Source organism: Epinephelus fuscoguttatus, linkage group LG22 (assembly GCF_011397635.1).
Source record: "Epinephelus fuscoguttatus linkage group LG22, E.fuscoguttatus.final_Chr_v1".
In the NCBI taxonomy this organism is placed as follows: domain Eukaryota; kingdom Metazoa; phylum Chordata; class Actinopteri; order Perciformes; family Serranidae; genus Epinephelus; species Epinephelus fuscoguttatus.
In genome coordinates this window covers 8818822-8837619 of record NC_064773.1, presented here as the reverse complement: position 1 = coordinate 8837619, position 18798 = coordinate 8818822, and the positions used below count along the sequence as shown (strand labels likewise).

At 42.2% G+C, this 18798-nt stretch overlaps 1 protein-coding gene across 2 annotated transcripts in view; it reads left to right on the top strand.

The window, feature by feature from the left end:
- The first annotated feature begins 1611 nt into the window (after nucleotides 1–1611).
- The window catches only part of syt1a (synaptotagmin Ia), a 337362-nt gene continuing 320175 nt past the window's right edge, over nucleotides 1612–18798 (top strand). For both annotated transcript variants that reach the window (XM_049566896.1, XM_049566895.1), the window contains exon 1: nucleotides 1612–1838. The gene's annotated coding sequence lies outside the window, so the exon portion shown is untranslated. The remainder of the gene's footprint in view (nucleotides 1839–18798) is intronic.

Genomic DNA, 18798 nt, shown 5'->3' with positions numbered 1-18798 from the left:
TTTCAAATATGGGGGTCACCTTGACAGGATGTTGATATATTCCGAATGATGTGAAAGTCTGGCTGTCACATCAGATGTTAAAATCGCTGCCGGTCCACAAGAGACCTCTGTAACTCTGGCATCCATCACCATGAAAAAGGTCATCTTGACTGAGGCACACAGAGTGAAAGAGACAGAGAGGGAGCAAGAATGGACTGGAACCAGCGAGTTTTCTTCTCTAGTTTACATAATGGCTGGCTGCAAAGGGGATATTGCAGGAAACATTGTGAAACAGCAGTGTTGATGGTTTTAAAACTCCTCTCCAAAGCCATTAGTGATTAGATAAAGAGTGGAGATGGACTTGTAATGACGCTCTCTCGCATGTTCCGTCTCTTTATCCCTTGCCTCAGCCAGATGAAAGACGGTGAGAGCCTCTCAGGGCCTTTGTTGTGGACATTATTTCACCCTTACAGGCACTGTATGGCCAATCCAACACCTGCACCTGTCTGCTTTGATCACTGGTTATTGGTGAGAAATAGTGACTTGAATAATGTAACGGCTGACGGAGAGTGAAGACAGAGCTGGTTCAGGAACTTGTGATGTTGCCAGATTTGACTGACAGCAAGTTGCCAAATTAGAGTCACAATCTGCCCAATCATAATAAATGTAGAACATTTGTTTGTAATTTGGGTGGATGATTTTGCCTTTGGCTTCTCTTTTATTAGCATTTTTGAAGTTTAAATAAAGACTGAACACGTTTTCTCTTTGCTGCTGCCTTTTATTAAATCAAATATTTTATTTTTAACACTGTGACTTTTATTCTTGTAATTTATACCTGTCTCATTCTGGGGGGTTTTCTATTCCCTTGCTTTTTATGACATTAATGATGATATTTTTTAATTGTATTTATGTAATCTTTCATTATATGTTTATTTTGCACTTAATCTACACATTATAAGGGACACCTTTCTAGTACCAGGTGGGACCCCTTTTGCCTTCTAAACTCCCTTAATTCAACAAGGTGCTGGAAACATTCCTCAGAGATGTTGGTCCATATTGACATGATAGCATCACACAGTTGCTGCAGATTTGTCGGCTGCACATCCATGATGTGAATCCACATCCCAAAGGTGCTCTATTGGACTGAGATCTGGTGACTGTGGAGGCCATTGGAGTACAGTGAACTCATTGTCATGTTCAAGAAACCAGTTTGAGATGATCTGAGCTTTGTGACATGGTGCGTTATCCTGCTGGAAGTAGCCATACAGAAAACGTAACATTAAATGGACAAAGTGCCCACTAATAGGAGCAGATGTAAGCTTTTACCAGTGGTTGAAAGTAACTAAGTACTTTTACTTAACTACAGTTATTAAGTACTTGAGTAATTTCATTTAATGCTACTTTATACGTCTATTTCACAAATTACTCAACTGAATGAAAACTGAAAGCAAAAAATATATTATTGGCTCTTCAGGGGCTCCATGGTGGCTTAGCTGGGTATTTAGGAGCAGTTGGCATGTTGTTTACTGGACTTCATTTATTATTTGAGCTAGAAACACCTGCTGCCACAAATACTATTATATGCCATAGTCAAATTTGCGTGCTTAAAAGCCAGAACATCCTCGAAGAAGTAACTTAAAGCTTGAAGAAATGTTTGTCCTGCTCTCCCTCTTGATGCTAACGGTTAGCTTAGCCGCTACGCTAATTAGCGAACGTCACAACCGTGAAGCTAGCTAGCTAACAAGCTAACCGACGTCAACTCTCAATGACGCACTTCAAGCCAGAATTTTTTCTTGTTTTGCTGTCACCATGTCTTCTCAATGGACGTATAAAGATGTCAACCACTTCACAGCAACAAGGTAGGAGTAACTAACACAAATTAACCGCTATATATTGAGTGCTTGCTTAATATATTAATTATAAGTAAGCTAGCTTTAGCCTGTGTTACTGCTAATTCCTGCACTGGTACAGAAGTAGGCTAATTTAGCTTACATGCTATCTACATAAACACAGTAGTTGTTTGTATTGATATATGACAAGTGTGAATTATTTTCTTGTAGAGACTGAGCTCATACTCCTTTGCTTGTTGTTAGGCACTGAATGTGATGCCTTCATCTCTAATGTTAGACCAGTTTACTCATAGTGAATATTATTGGGAGTGAAATCAGTTGGCATCCATCATCACTGGTCTGAACAGTAAAGTTGTCTTGATTGCTGGACGTTTAGCTGCAGGTTGTTTCCTTATTTTGGTGTCTTTTCAATTGAGTTACTCTAAACTGTGATCTTGCATTTGCTGTTAAGCTTGACATGGCTTCTGTCATGCACTACACAGTATATAATTACATTAATATCATGCCTATGCTCTTCAGACTGACTGCAGTTATTAGAGAAATATGTTGTCAAATATTGAATTTATGTGTGAAGGTAACCTGCTGAGCTTCTGCTCTGCAGTACTGTTGACACTGCTGCTACACTCATTGCAAACCTCAAGCATACATGCATGCATATACTGATGGTTTTCTCATCATGAGTATACTTGCTGCAAGTCTGCTGTGCTCACTCTTTCCTTTGCATTTGCAAATCTCTTGCAACCAATTTTACTAGTCATATAGCAATTTGTAGTCTTGTCTCTTCCCCTGAATCCACCTGTAGGCTCTCAACTCCCCTGAGCTGATGTTTATTATCACACTCCCACATCTGTGCTGCACTCTGTGTTTGCTTGTTAGGAGTGACGAGATCAGAGCCTTGACACTCAACTCTTTTGCATTCACATAAAATAACCTGCTCCTCCATGAATTGACTGGCTGAGCTCTGAGTTTGTAGCTTGTTCCTCTAAAACCCTCTGAGTCTGAATTGCTGCAGTGATTATGTTAGCCCACGGAGAGACAAACACCTTTCTATTGATTTGACACAGTGGTTTTCTTTCCTTCGTACACTGTACAGTGCATCGGCTTTTTTTCCTCCTCGCACAATCACAGATGACCTCACCTCCGTCTGTGTGCTTTCACTTTCATCCCTTCAATTTTCTTCCCCAGTTCAGGTATTGGTGTTATTCTCTCAAAAGTAAATTTCACCATCCACTTCTCACCGGCCTCACAGACATTGCCATTTTCAAAAATCACTGCTTTTCACATACGCGTTTAAAATGTTGGTATCTGGACTTTGGTATGCACTTATGTAGGAGGTTCTCTTCTTGAGCTGCGTTTTCTTTAGACAGTGAGACAAGCAAATGAAAAGGAGTATTTGGAATCGCATCGGTGCGTACTCGAAACACATTTACTGTTCTTAATTAAAAAGCCTGCAGTTTAGAGGCATAATGTGATATTTGCTGCTAAGTTGATGTTTTATTTGCAACTGGAGTCATTTATGGAAGGAAATGATATGCTAGCTGTGAATACAAGGGCATTTGCTAGTTGATGGAAATGTAGAAAGGCTAATACTATATGGCATTTATACTGAAATTAGGAAGCCACCCCTGGTCTACAGATATAAGCGTTCTTTTCACACAGTAGCATTTTATTTCTGGGCTGTTTAACGTTACTAATGGGTGTTTTCAGGGTTTGACAGTTCTCTCAATGTGCTCCCCATGTAATGTCCATTCTTTGCAGCTGCTGCAGCCTGCCTCGGTCACTTTATCATGAGAAAAGTGCTTCAACAGGAAGCAGCATTTAGCTCACTCAGCCAAAGTGTTGGGCTGGACCAAAAGATGGAGTGCTTTCACTCTCCAGCAGTTTATTGGAGGCTGCAGATTTGGAAATGTATTTCCATTACTTTTAATCATGTTAAACAGCCAGAGGATTGCAGTGCATGCTGGGAGATGCATCTATAGGATCCAAGGAACTGCAGAGAAGTGAAATCTGTAGGATAAGCTCAGCTTGGAGTGTATGGGGATGGAGCTATAATGGCATTGGACAATGGCTCCAGGCGCAGAATAGCAAGAGTAGCTGATCACGTGATGTGTCACAGTGTGCCTTCATCTGCGTTTCAAATGATAAACCCTCTTAGCCTCTCTGCCTGTGTGTGAACAGAGGCTACAAACAGGCCTTCTCTCATGTTTTCTACAACTTAACTGGTCCTGAGACTAAAACAACAGCCGTTTGATTTGCAGTCAAGTGAAGCAAATGTGGCAGCGGGGAAAGCCACTCGACCATGGGCTGCATTCAGTATGCACTTCCAGCTGACAGGCTGATGAGCTGCAATCAGCCCTCCTACCATGACTGGTCCATGCTGTGGCAATGATTGGTGAGTTATGGTGGAGGAATAGTCAGGCTGGGCTGCTTAAAGCTAAAGGTTTGCTGTTTGTTTAAAACACTGAAAACACTACATAGACATGTTTAGAAGATATTGAATAACTCATCACCACAGCCTCAGTATATGATTAAGTTACCTCCAGTAAGCAGTGATGCAGTGTATGTGTCTAAGGCTTTTGTTGTGAAAGGTAAGAACAGGAGCTGTGAAGTTGTAATGCACTGTCGTTGACACTGTGGGAGGTAATAAGGAATTTTCTGTCTTGGTTGAAGCTACAGAACCTCTATGTTTCTATTGTATTAGCTTCATGTAATAGTCTAGCGGATTAGTTGATGTCCTGCAGTGCCACAAAACTCTTGAGCGCTTGAGACGATAAGTTTTGCAGCACCTTTCTGACAACACATATGTAGTTTGTGTTCTTGTCTTTGTGTCTCCACGCACACTGGCTACGGTTGGTAACCTTTGTGGAAATAACTTTTCCTCATAATTTCTGAAACTGACACTACATCCAAACAGTAGTACCTGAGACAGATAATTGTGAAAAGAAATCACGTTCTTCCTCTTCCTACCTCTCTACTGTGGCTGTAGGCTGGTTGAAAATAGGGCTGTTATAGGGCAGTTAATCGAAAATTAATCAAAACCCGTACATGTACTCGTACTCGTTGTCCTCTGCTTATCTATGTCCGGGTCGCGGGGGCAGCAGCCTCAACAAAGAAGCCCAGACAGTCCTCTCCCCAGCCACTTCCGTCAGCTCTTCTGAGGGAACCCCGAGGCGTTCCCAGGCCAGCCGGGTGATGTAATCCCTCCAGCGTGTCCTGGGGCGGCCCTGAGGTCTCCTCCCGGTTGGACATGCCCAAAACACTTCCCAAGGGAGGCGTCCGGAAGGCATCCTTAGTAGATGCCCAAACCACCTCAACTGGCTCCTGTCGATGTGGAGGAGCAGCGGCTCTACTCCGAGTCCCTCCCGGATGTCCGAGCTCCTCACCCTATCTCTAAGGCTGAGCCCAGCCACCCTGCGGAGGAAACTCATTTTGGCCGCTTGTACTCACGATCTCGTTCTTTCGGTCACTACCCAGAGCTTGTGAACATAGGTGAGGGTTGGAACGTAGATCGACCGGTAAATCGAGAGCTTCGCTTTCTGGCTAAGCTCCCTCTTCACCACAACGGACCGGTTAAGTGCCTGCATCACTGCTGACGCCGCCCCAATCTGCCTGTCAGTCTCCCGCTCCATCCTACCCTCACTTGTGAACAGGATCCCGAGATACTTAAACTCCTCCACCTGAGGCAGGACCTCCCCCCCGACCTGCAGAGGACAATCCACCCGTTTCCAGCTAAGGACCATGGCCTTAGACTTGGAGGTGCTGATTCTCATTCCAGCTGCTTCACACTCGGCTGCGAACCGTCCCAGCAAGAGCCGGACGTCACTGTTTGATGGGGCTAGGAGAACCACATCATCCGCAAAAAGCAGAGACGAGATCCTCCTGTCACCGAACCTGACACCGTCCACCACTCGGCTGCGCCTAGAAATTCTGTCCATGAAAGTTATGAACAGAACCAGTGACAAATGGCAGCCCTGGCGGAGTCCAACCCTCACCAGGAACAGGTCAGACTTACTGCCGGCCACGCGAACCAGACTCCCGCTCCTTCGGCACAGGGACTGGATGGCCCTTAGCAAGGGGCCACCAACCCCATACTCCCGGAGCACCCCCCACAGGATGCCCCTGGGGACACGGTCGTAAGCCTTCTCCAAATCCACAAAACACATGTGGACTGGTTGGGCGAACTCCCATGCCCCCTCCAGCACCCTGGCGAGGGTAAAGAGCTGCTCCACGGTTCCGCGTCCGGGACGAAAACCACATTGCTCCTCCTCGAATTAATCGAAACCGGCATTCTGAACCTCTAATCAACGTAATCTTGCCCAAGTTGGTATTTTTTTTTACATTCTGTTAATACTTTTCCCACTGTGTGTGTTCATGTATCGTCTCCTCAAAAACGTACTACTGCGTGTGTAGTCACATGACTCCCCTCCGTCCAGTCCGCGACCTGGAAGCAACATGGAGGAGATATCAAACACTGAGCCAACTGAGCAACTTGAGCAGCTTGTGCCGAAGTGCCGAAAGTACAGTCACATTACCGAATATGAACAGTGCACGGCTTAAAAAAAGAAAGAGACTGACAAGCGCCCAACAACAAGTGCCTCCACAAAGCAGCTCTCAATAGCACAAGCATTTACAGAGGCCATAAAATATTCCAAAAATTGAAATGTTAAACAATGTTTCCTTAAATTATTTTAAAATCACAACATAAGATATGCACTCTTTCATTAGAGAAAATATCCCAGCTTCAATAGTCGAGCATATTTACAGTTCAAACCTTGTCAGTGAACTATGAGGGCAAAAATCGTTCAGTAATTGTAACTGAAGTAAAATGTTCAATAAATCGTGATGTTGATTTGAGGTTATATCACCCAGCCCTAGTGGAAAACCACCAATCAGAGCCGAGGAGCCTCTGACGCAGCTGTTAGACATGTCCATCATTGCTCACGAGCTGTGGTCAAACTGTCAAACTTGGGAGCACTGATCAAATATGAATCAAAATTCTGTTACTGCATTGCTGACGTCGCACCCCAGATGTTTTCAGAAACATATTTTAGTGTACTGTTTAGCTGTAAAATGAGAAAAGTTGCTCTGGCTGGTGGATGGTGCTTGGTTTTCGCTTGATTGTTTGCAACATGGCGGCCTGGTAACAAACTTTCTGATTTTATAGCTAAACAGCACACTGAAATATGTTTCTGAAGTTCGACTGCAGTTTATAAGCAGTGGTTGACATGGTTGACAGCTGCGTCTCTGATTTGTTGTTTTGTTCACATGCAGTGGGTTCTTTTAAATGCATTAGAGCGCTAAGAAGAGGCAGAGGAACATAAGTTTATCTGTCTCATGTGCTACTGTGTGGATATAGTGACAAACTTTTATAAAAGCTACCAGCTGTAGCTTCACCAGCACGTACAGTATAGTTTCTGGCCTAGCAGGGTGAGCTGACATTTATGGTCACAGTCCTATTCTTAAGATACAAAAGGTCACAAATGTCACGGCCACTTGCATGGAGCAGTATAAAACAGAGCAACACACAATGATAAAGAATAGTTACTGTCTTTTTGGCCTTTAGCTGCTTGCTTGTGAGGTAAATAAGACTTTCCAGCAGCTGATTTCATAGCTTCATAGCAATCTAACATTGTGTCTCAGTGACTCATGTCATTGTGTTGATTATGGGCCACCAAGATGACAGACTGATACGCTTCACCAGGCTGAAAAGTTGATGTAGCAGCCAAAACACGCTCGCATGACAACACTTTAAGGCTATAATTTCCACTAATTTAGATGCTAGTCTAAACAACATATTCATGTTTCCATAGGCTGCCATGCCAAACCGTTAATGATATTTCATAACCCCAGAGCTGCAGTGTTCATTTTACAGCAATTTCCCTTTCACATTTAGTAAATTTTAATTTCCTTTTTCTATCAGTGTAATTTTTTAAAATAAGGGTTGAGAACCCATCTGTTGGAAAATGGGCTCAAATGAGACATGCTTGTTATTTCAGTAGTAAATGGCCACCAGAGCTGAGGCTGTTGTTCTCCCTAAAAGCCTCGCAGACATAGTGTGCAAAGTCAAAATGCTCTGCTAATGTCCCCTCTAATCTAAAGAATAAGGAGAGGAAGATTGTCTATAGTTAACACATAATGCACTTTAATGGTAGTTAATGTTGGTGCCTTGAGATGTAAAAACGGAGAACTACTCTTACTCTAGCGCACCTTACAATCAAATGCAGTTAATAACTACAGCCTCCCAATATGTCACTTAGTCTGTGTTGTTTTCTGTTATTTTGTCAGACTAAATTTAAAGTGTATAGTTACCTAAGAAACTCTGAATGTGGCCTCTTGACCTCCAATTTGATACAAACAACAAAAACAATACAATAAATCCTATGTACTTGATAAATTCCTTTCATGAAAAAAATTGACTTTATTTAATTTATATTTTATTAGTCATCCCTGATGATCAGCTTCAAATGCAAAGCACTATCCTATATGGGTTTATAATTTTGATATATTCATATATCATCGACAGAATATTAACATATTTCTCCTCCACTTTTGTTGTTGTTTACCACTTATACATGTAAGATGTGACGGTTGGTCTTTGTGGTAGGCTATTTGTCCCGCCCCTCCTCCATTGTGATTGGACAGCTGGGTGAAAAAATGACGGTGATGAGCATTTCATTCGAAGTTGAGCATTTTTCAACTCTCCCAACCAGATCAAAAAAGCCAAACCTGCAGCACTCAGCGCAGGTTAGACTCTCAGCACCTTGTTTTACTGCTGGCGTTTGTAAATACGTGGCGTTTCCATTTTAATGGTGGCCTCAAAGAAAAACGTTTCTTTTTTTTTTTTTTTTTTTTTTTTGAGAGGTTGAGATGGAGCTGTTGATGCAGTTGCACTTGTCACGGCCTTCCACGTATTGTTCTTCTTCTACTGTACTAGTAGGCTTCATCTTCCTTTGGCATTTAACGGGAGAAAAGAACACTAGCAGGCAGTGTCCGAAATTAAGTTATTGGCTGACCGGCCAAGGTGACTGGTAGATGAAGAAAAAATCCAATGGCCACCAGCTAAGATAACGGTTGCCAGCAGGAGCAGCAAACCAACAGCAAGTGTCACTTTAGTTTATTTCAAACATGCATTTTTTTTTTTTACTGGCGGTAAAGAGGTACCAGGGGACCTGTTGAACAAGAATATTATAGGGTTTGTAACTTGATTTAAATTTGAATAGATTTTTGATAGACACTGTTATGATGATAGCAACTAATTATTAAAAATTGTAGTGAAAAAACAAGAAAGTATTGACAAATGTTTTAAACAAAGGAAAACAAGGGGGAAAAATAGAAAATGATGAAGTCCCTGTTGATGTGTGAGTGAGAAACTTGTCTTAGACACAGACATACAACAGAGGACAGAAGCAGCAGTGATGGTAAATGGCACAAAAACAAGGTAGAAACTTTCGGCATAGTTGTTTGTATTATGTGATTTTTTTTTGGTACAGACATTTCCCCAGCAGGGTTGTGAATAGCCTTCTGCGATTTACTCGCCAAACTGAAGATCTATCGGCATTCGGCGCTTTGTGGGTGTTAATTTCAGACCCTGCTTGTAGGTGTATATGCTACCCTGTCAGGCCTGGTGGAATTGTACTGGAGAAAAAAACATACTTTTTTCAGAATTTTGACATCGGCTGTGTAACTAATTGTAGGTTCTCAAGAAATCTCTAGTAGTATTAAAACCTCATGGCACCACCAGGACTCCTGAAGCTAACTTGTCACAAAATTTGTCAGGTTGTCAGGATGCACTTTTCTTTAACAAGACCATAATTTCTATCCAAATATCTGAAAATACCAGAGGCTCTTAGAGCTGGTTGTAGGATGAAATAATATCGCAGATTCAGATCTCAGAGGACAGAGCTAAAGAACCGGCATGATTGAACCCAAGTGGAAAAAGGCAAAGGTGAGAGTGTCTAAATCTATACCCATTGCTGTTCTCCAGTCTGCTGTCTTGCAGAGGGCTAAAGTGAGTGGCATTAAAAAACATTGTGGAAGCTTAATGCTGACATGACACCTGACCTCCAATTTTCTTTGCTCCTGCTGTTGTGACAATCTGTCAAAAACTTCCAAGGAAAAGAAAGTTTTAGATTACAGCCTTTCGACAGAATGATGGCTCTTCCTCTTAGTCTGACTTTTGTTAGTGGGTCCACCTCCTTTTCATTTTCCTGCTCTCTCTGAAACCATCGAGCCAAACTCTTTTCTCTAAGGTGGGGGAGGTGGGACGAGTGGGTCTGTTGACCATGACTGATAACCGTGGATGAGATGAAAATTACAGTGCAGAACCACCAGTCAGGCAAGATGGCACAGCAAAACCTTCCCTTCTTCAGAAAGTGGGGGAAAAGTACCTAAATGAGCACATTTCAGTAATGATAGAAGTCTCTGTGTGTTATGTAATGACCTAAATTATAGATAATACCGCCCAGGAAAATTATAGGCTGTCAGTCGCTGCTGTCATCTCTACTTAACCATCCTGTGATTAATTGTTCTGGCCTGGAGATCATCTCTGTACCCTACAGGTGTGGATGTGCTTTGCAATAAGGCTCTTTATTCTTTAGAGCATAATTGTTTTGCTCCGGTTTATTTAGAACACAGGTGGTAATCAAAACATTAATTGCAGAGTGATACTTCATAATTACACTACCTCCTTTGGTCTTGTGGTGTGCCCCAAAATGTGCAGCAAATAGCATTTCTTTGTTATGTTAATGTGCGCTTAACTTTCTGAATAAATTAAAAGTAACACAAGAGGTTCCAGCAATACAACTGGAAATAATTCCCTTTAAAGAAGAGCTATTTTGTTTTCAGCGCACCCTTCACATACTTCACTGTTTCTTTTGCATGCATTTGGTATTTAAACAGCATAAATGCATTAATGAATTATTCAGACACCTTCAAGTGATCCACCTTCAAGCGACATGCACACCGTTCTAATTCATAATTTATAGATATGGCGAACAGTTGTGAACCAGAAAATCTCCTCTATCCTTGGAGAATAAGTAATTACATTAACCTTTTTTCTTTGTCGTTGTTTCTGAATGGCTCTCAATCAAGCGTGTGGGTTGTTCACACATTGTAAATTACAGAGCAGGGCTAAGTCAGTGGACATTGAACTGTTTCACAGCAACAAATTAAATCCAGTCTTTTTAGTAGTAAATGCTACTTGTCGTCCTCTGACACAGTGCAGTAACATTTTTAGACTGCTGGGATTGGGAAAGTCACGAGAACTGATACTTCGGTACCAGGTTGATGCCAAAATTCTGACAAATGTGACGATACTTATTGTTGTCCAGTACCGTCGGTACTGGGGATGCAATTCTTCTGGATCCGTAGGTGAAAGTGATTTATGTGTCTGGGCCTTGATGGGGCAGCATATATGCCTACAAGTGTTCTAGTCTACCATTAAATGCCAAAGGATGAAGAACACCTATCAGCATGGAAGCATAAACACGTGAAAAATAGTGACAAGTGCAACTGCAGCAACAGTTCCACCTCGATTCGTTGAAAAGAAAAGTGCTTTCTTCCTGTATTTTTATTTCTCTGATGCAGCAACAGTGGTGGCCATAGGCAATATGTTTGTTGGGTTGTCCGTCCATCTATCTGTTTCTTGTGAACGTGATATCTCAAACTCACCTTTAGGAAATGTCTTCGAATTTGGCACAAATGCCCACTTGTACACTTGTACTAGGAGTTTGGTGGTCAAAGGTCACTGTGACCTCACAAATAATCTTGTCTTTTTTATTTTTTTTTGCTGCCGTGCTGGCCAAAGCTGTGGCTGGAGGCATTATGTTTTCAGGTTGTCTATCCGTCCATCCCACTCATTTTGGGAATGCAATATCTCAAAAATGCCCTGAGGGAATTTCTTCAAATTTGGCACAAACGTCCACTTGGACTCAAGAAAGAACTGATTCATTTTTGTGGTTAAAGCTCAAGGGTGTCTTTGACTTTGTGTGCGTCTCATTCTTGTGAACGTGATATCTCAAGAATGCTATGAAGAAATTTCTCCAAATTTAGCACAAACATGTTTTTGTCCATATCTCAAGAATTTATGCGCTAATTGTGACAAAATTTCACACAAATGTCTAATAGAATAAAATGATAGTGATGAGATTTTATATCCAAAAGGTCTAAGGCCAACTTCAGTGTGACATCATAATGTTCCGCAAAAAGACTTATCTGGCCATGATTTAACGCTCTGACTCAGGAACAGAAGGGGAGACATTTTAGTTAAATACAGAATTGATGACACTGATCTTGGATGTCGACCTTAAAATTTGTGGTGCCGGGTTAGAGATGTGTCTGAAGCATCCATGTTTTAGAATTTGTAGCTTCTTCAGTAACATCCATTCTTAAGCATTGTCTGCTGTGATGGCTATAAATGAGTCTGGACAGAGATGGATGTCAACTGTAACTGCAACTTGACTGCTTCATGGAGACATACTGTACAAATGCAAGGCAGTACTTGTAGTTTTCTGGTTGCTGTGAGTTGCAAAATGTTCAACTTAAGGTGAAATGCTGTTCTTGTAACTGTCACTTTTTACTTAACATAACATCTTACGTGTACAAGTGTTGAACAACAACAATAATAGAGGAAAAATATGTACTATACTGTAGGCTATATTGAAGTCATGAACCCACATGGACTAGAACTTTGCTTTCAAGGCGGATCATCAGGGATTAGTAATAAAATATAAAATAAATTTAAATCTTTTTAGTAAATAAATGAAACTTTAGGTAGCCTACATGAGTTTTTTTGTCAGTGGTATTGAATTGGGTACTTAAAAAGTGAAATTTTACTGGTATTGGTGTTGACTACTAAATTTCTGGTATTATAACATGCTAAGGTTTGAAAACAGTGTGGCTGAATGAGCCATTGTTTGAGTGCAGTTAAAAAACAGTTCTTTGCAGTAGGAAACCTCAGTGACTAGTTTTATTTGTCAAGAAGCTCCATAGTGTCGTAAAAATGTATGTAGATAGATATGTCTGAATCACTGAGGAGATGTTACGCTATCCGTCCTGAGATCCACAGGATGCTCGCTCATTTGTTCCAGGCTGGGAGCTGTGGATCTGTAACATGTTGTACCAGTAGCCTACAGCTGTGAGACTCCACTTGCACTGACATCACGTGACAGCCTGACTAAAAATAACCCTCTCTCCAACGCACAATGAGGATGATACTGGGACTAAGAATAGGCCCACTGGAGGGAAACGACATGATAGTAAATCATCAGCGAGGCAGTGGCTGCAGTGCAACAGGGAGAGGGTTTAGTAATTTGGCCTTGAAACAACACGATATCAGCGAAGCCTGTGACAGAATAATTTGCTCGATACAGTTACTGCGTGGTATCTGTCAGGTATGCATGCTGCTAATTGACTGGGGGAAGGATCAGTAGAAAATGAATTTGGCTGTAACCTTGGTGGGCTGGGTAAACAAAGGTGGCTCACACAGTGACTATAGGCATCTTTGGTGTTGTTTTTAACCGCTTTTGTATTGTGATCTTCAATTGAATGAAATTCAGAAACGAGAATCTACCAATACTAATTCAAACAACAGTGTTGTGAATTAATGGATACGTAGCTTCCTTTAGAGGGAGTGTGGGGGTGCACTGACCTGGAAGAACAAAGGTTTAAGAATCGGTCATCTGGATGTTGAAGTGAGGGGGAAATCAAGGGTTTGTGGGGCTTTTTAAAGAGGTCTTGACATGATCAGTGTGTCAACTAGTCTTTACGTTGAGTCTCTCACTTGTCTGTCCTCCCTCTGCTAAGATTATAGAGCTATTGCTGAGTTGGTGGAACTCAGGTACACTGGTGGATGTCATGTTTATCATTTTATACACATTTCTACCTCAGATATTTGTCATCTTTATCTCAAATTTAACTTCTGTGAATTTGAACAATTGTAGCTTTGTAAGGACAGACTGGCCGTGTCCATCACAGAACCTAGATATCCTCCGCAGGTGGACTGAAAATGTTATGGAGGACAGAACTGTGCGACTGAGACCCTGTGACAAAGATAAACTGACTGTTTTCTCTTTATGCATTGACAATAACACCATATGATATATGAGATTGCATCTTTCTAGGACTTAAGCATCATCATTTTTCTTCTGAAAAGACTGGTATCTGTACATGCTACACACATTGATTCATCTCATGTATGGGCATGATTTGTTGCCCTTGGGTGAGCAGAGAAAATATCTCGTGTATGAATAGCCGTTTCACATGGGACTGAGCCACAGAGCAGCATATCAGTGTATCCAACACCCTATATTACCCTTTAAGGCACTTTATGTGGCTGCACTGTCACTGCGAGGCAGACAGGCAGCCATTTTGGCTCCTATAAGTAGATGATGCGCTCTCAGGCAAACATGCTAGCCCCATTTATCAAGCATGTGAAAATGACTGGGCTGACAGACAGGTCGATGTATGATCATAGGTGCTATCATGTGTTGGTGTGGAAGGCGTCGGAGCGTGGCTGGCCCAAACATCTCCGGGGCAAGCCAGGCGATAAGGCTTGTTGGAGGTCTGGATGCGCTGATAAGAGGAAGTGGCTGACCTTCTACTTGAATGACCCCTGAGAGGATCAGGGTTGCTGAGGTGAAGGACAAAGCTGTTTATGCTATGCATTTTTATAAGTGGAGGATTTAATTTGCAGACATCACCTCAGTACATTTATCTTTGGACAGTCTTAATGATCTGAGCATGCACGACTGCATGTTATAAAATATAGGATACCCACTCCTCTGTGTGTCACTGCAGACTCACTAGATGTAACTGTAGTCAGTGATGCGCTTAGTGTATTTAGAGAATTACCTCACCATGTCTCAGCTTTAAGCTAATCTCCAGAACTCAATTTTGCCATCACAATAGAAACCATTAGCAGGCTCAGTGATGGGAAAACATTACAGGATTTTTACCCCCTCAGGATTCTTGGATTAGTTAAGTGCCAAAACTGCTGTCTTAGTCAATTTATAAACACTATATAACATCAAATGCTTCCCCCCCTAAGTTTAAATAGTTTTTGAGTGGATCAGTTGATTATAGATGTTTGTCCTGTACCAATTCAGCCATGATAAGGGACTCTAGAAAAATACAAAAACACATTCTTTGAGGCTCTTACTTGTCATCTGTCAATCAATCAATCAGTCAATCATGAGTTTGTCACAGGAAGTTATACAAGGTACAACTCCAAGGAAATGCGACCTTATCAGCTCCTTCAATTTCTGCATTGCGGTTTAGTCCTTTTTTGCCTCTTCTTACATTGTAGGCTGATGCTTTATAATTGTCCACCACACACTACAAAATATCAGCCTGATTGTAGCCCGACACAGTGTCATACGGTGTTGGCTCACGAATGACAAAGAGTGTTGTATGCGATAATACATCGATTCATCTCGTGTAGTGTGTCATTGTAGACGACAACTGACGTCACATCTGGGATGCCTCATGACATCCCGACAGAAAGTCTGGCATGTTTGAGTTTCTTTTTGTCGTTCACGACTGCTTCCGTCACAGCTGTCACTTTGACCAATAGGAACACAGAGCGATCTGCTGCCGTAGACAACTGTGTGACAACAACACAGGCTTTTTGATATTTCCTCTAGGGATGTTACCACAACAGAGTAAAATAATAATAATGGAGACAAACATAAAGTAAGAAAATTAAAAAATAGTGGCTTTTACTCACCACAACTACAGAGGCTGCCAGCTTCATTTGAAACAGACTACATTATAAACAGGCTGTTATTTATTATTCCCTCTGTATTTTTATATTTTTACTTTTTATCCGCTCCCGTTTGCCTTGATAACTTTAATGCATTGAAAGCCCCTTATAATTTGGGTTGAGGGAATCCCTTCATTTTCTAAAAAGGCTTTTATTGTGAAACATTTGCAGGAATTTCTGTACGGTGCTTCAAATGTGGCAGTTTTCACATTACTACAACAACATTTCAGCTGGCACATGAACAGACTGACAGTGACTGAAATAATAGTAAAAGTAATAAAAATAGGACGAGAATAACCCGATGTCATCAAAGACGACCAGCGATGATTGGTGTGGACCATTGTGTAGTGTGTCATGTCTGTCAGCCACGTCACGGCATGATTTTATGACTCCACAATTGTCTCATCTGACATAGTGACTGTCGGAACGGACAGAAATGTTGTGTAGTGTGAGCCCGGCATTAACTGAAGTTTTGGCTACAGTTACCTCTGTTGTTTTACAGATTAAATCCACCGCAGACTCAGTGAATTCATTGATGTCATTGGTGATGTTGGTGGTGGTGTCACTGAATATTCTGCGGACTCTGACTGGCTCCATCTCTCGCCTCACTGGGGGTTGTGTGTATTGGTTTGTTTACATATCTTGACCTCAACAAAATGGCATCATGGTTGCTTCTCCTTAAAGGCAGTGGATTCACTCTGAAGCCGCCTCTGCACAGTGTATAGCAGTGATCAAGAATGTGTATTTCCCTCATAGCTCAAGGTGAGCAGCACCTAACATTCCCATTTCCCTTACCCACCATAAAGCACACGCTTCCTCCCCTTTTCTCATCAGAGTACTCTGCCAGTTCTTGATATCCCATTGGAAACTGATGCAGGCACGAACGTCATCCAGTTTTTTATCCAGCGCTCGTGCGGTGGCTAACAGGATGCTAGTTTGGCAGAAAAATTGATGCCATTGGGACCATGTGTTTGATTCCTCCACGCTTGCACAGTGCCTCTGATGTAGATGTGGATGCAGAGATAGTCTTGCTTTTCCACATGGTTGGGATTGTAGCTGATGCTCATTCTCCCCATCTATTCCTCGATATTGACTGATGTTTAAATTTGAAAGCCTCAACCTGACCAGCTAGCAGGGTCGCAGGAGAGGCGAGTGTACAAACTGATAACCAACCCGCAACCACACGCCACCACCGTCCAGCACTAACCCCAAAATGCACCACCAACATTTGCAAAATAGACACAAGAGCATAAATGTAGCACAAATTTAAACGTCTGTGCCTACGTCAAGAAGAAGTGTATTGGCTAAAAAAACCCACTGCATCCAGAGGAAGGGAGGAGAACCCGTGAAGAGGTGGATTAGCAAGTCAACGAAGCCGCGGTACACTGCAGCCTCATCGACATGTTACATAGCAGAGGCCACTTGGACGGATGAAGCGGAGAAATGATGATGAATTCCACAGGGGCTACTGCCAAACCACTTCTGGTTGTCTTCAAAAGCGGAGGCTAATTTAGTGGGGAAATGAGTAACTAATGACCTCTAACAGTAATCATTCACAAGAGAGGAAGTGAACGGTGGCAAAGACAGTGAGGAGCACCTCTACTGATTTTCTTTTCGCCTCAAATCATTGTGATCACTTAAAAATGGCTTTTAAAGAATGAGAGACCTGGCTGTGAGTGTTCAGCTGCCATTTTTCAACGAACAGATGTGTTTCTGCAAAAGCAAAAGTTTGAATTCAAATTACAACTTCATAAAGTAGCAGGTTCCACATCATGGCATGTTGTGCAGGAACATTATCAATCTCTCTTGCTGCTCTGATTGAAAATCACAGAAGGTGTGAAAGCGTTGCATAAGAAATCTTTACTTGATTTTCGAACCGGAGCCCAGTGGTCCTCTAATTGCCATCTTTTCCATGAATATGTGGTCGGAGGGTTTAAGTGATGACAGGGTAGGTAAAATCAATATAAGAAGATTAGTCCGTCCAACAGCATACAAAGCATCACTTAGAGCTGTTTACTCGCTTTACAGATCTGGGAAATTGGCAGACGTGTCTGAGAGAGTTTAAGCTCTTAATTTGAATTTCAACAGGCCCATTACCCAGAATGCCTTATCACAAAGTCCACTGATTATGTCCAGTTTTATCCACGCCACTCAAAAGCCAAATTCGAATTAAATGTTGTCTGGAGGAATATTTTTCAGGTTTGTTTACAGAAGTATTTTTTTGTATTCTTATATTTTTTAAGATACTCCAGATATTTACTCCAGAGTATGACTACAGTCTGCGATCTCTAAGTCCATTAGTTGACCGTGGCGGTAGCTTTATCCAGCCCTGATGGATACCTCCGTCTATTTTTTGCAATCGCGTCTGGAGATGTGTCATTTTTGGTGGGAGCTTGCTCATTTCCATGCAGATTCGTTTGGCGCCCTCGCGTCCTGTCACCTCTATTTGTCACCCATCTCGTCTGCTCTTCCTCGCTTCTGAGCATCATCATCTGCGGCGGGTCTAGCCTTGTCATCTGGCCGTTAACAATCAGGCGAGCTGACAGCCGCCCACTGTTTACCCATCAGGCTTTTCTCCACACGCACATGCATGATTTTGAAGAAAGGTGCAACTTTACGCTTGGTCTACATGCACCACACACACTCTCCCCCCAGTGTGAGTGGGCACGGGGAGAATGGAGGGAGGTGGATGCAGGGATGACACAGTGGCGCATGAGTGTCACATCATCCATCAGTCTGTCACAGGCTGTCACCCAGCTTCTCCCAGAGACGCTGTCGATCTGTAAACAAGAGAGAGAACCACCAGGCTTCCCGAGGCGCCGTGCGTGCAGACAGTCAGGGCAGGGCAAGCCCCCCTCTCCCTCTCTATGAATCACACACTGGCGGAGGGCTGATTTGACCAAAGCAGGGTTTTGATCCACACAGCCAGGTGTGGATGACTAATGCCTCTGAAGAATACTGCTTATAAGCGACCGGCCGTGTCGGAAGCATGAAAACAATCAATGGCCTTTGTGACATTTTCTAATGAGGGGATAACATCGACTGGGAGAAACTGCCAACAGGAGTTTTTCTGCTTCAACACCTTGGAAAAGAGCAGTCTGATTGGATGTTGGACTAAATAATTAAGAAGGTTGTCCTCTAATGTTTCTTAGAGCGTGTTTTATAAGCCTGGGTGCTTAAATGCTCATTTTGCAGCCTTGTGAATGGCGT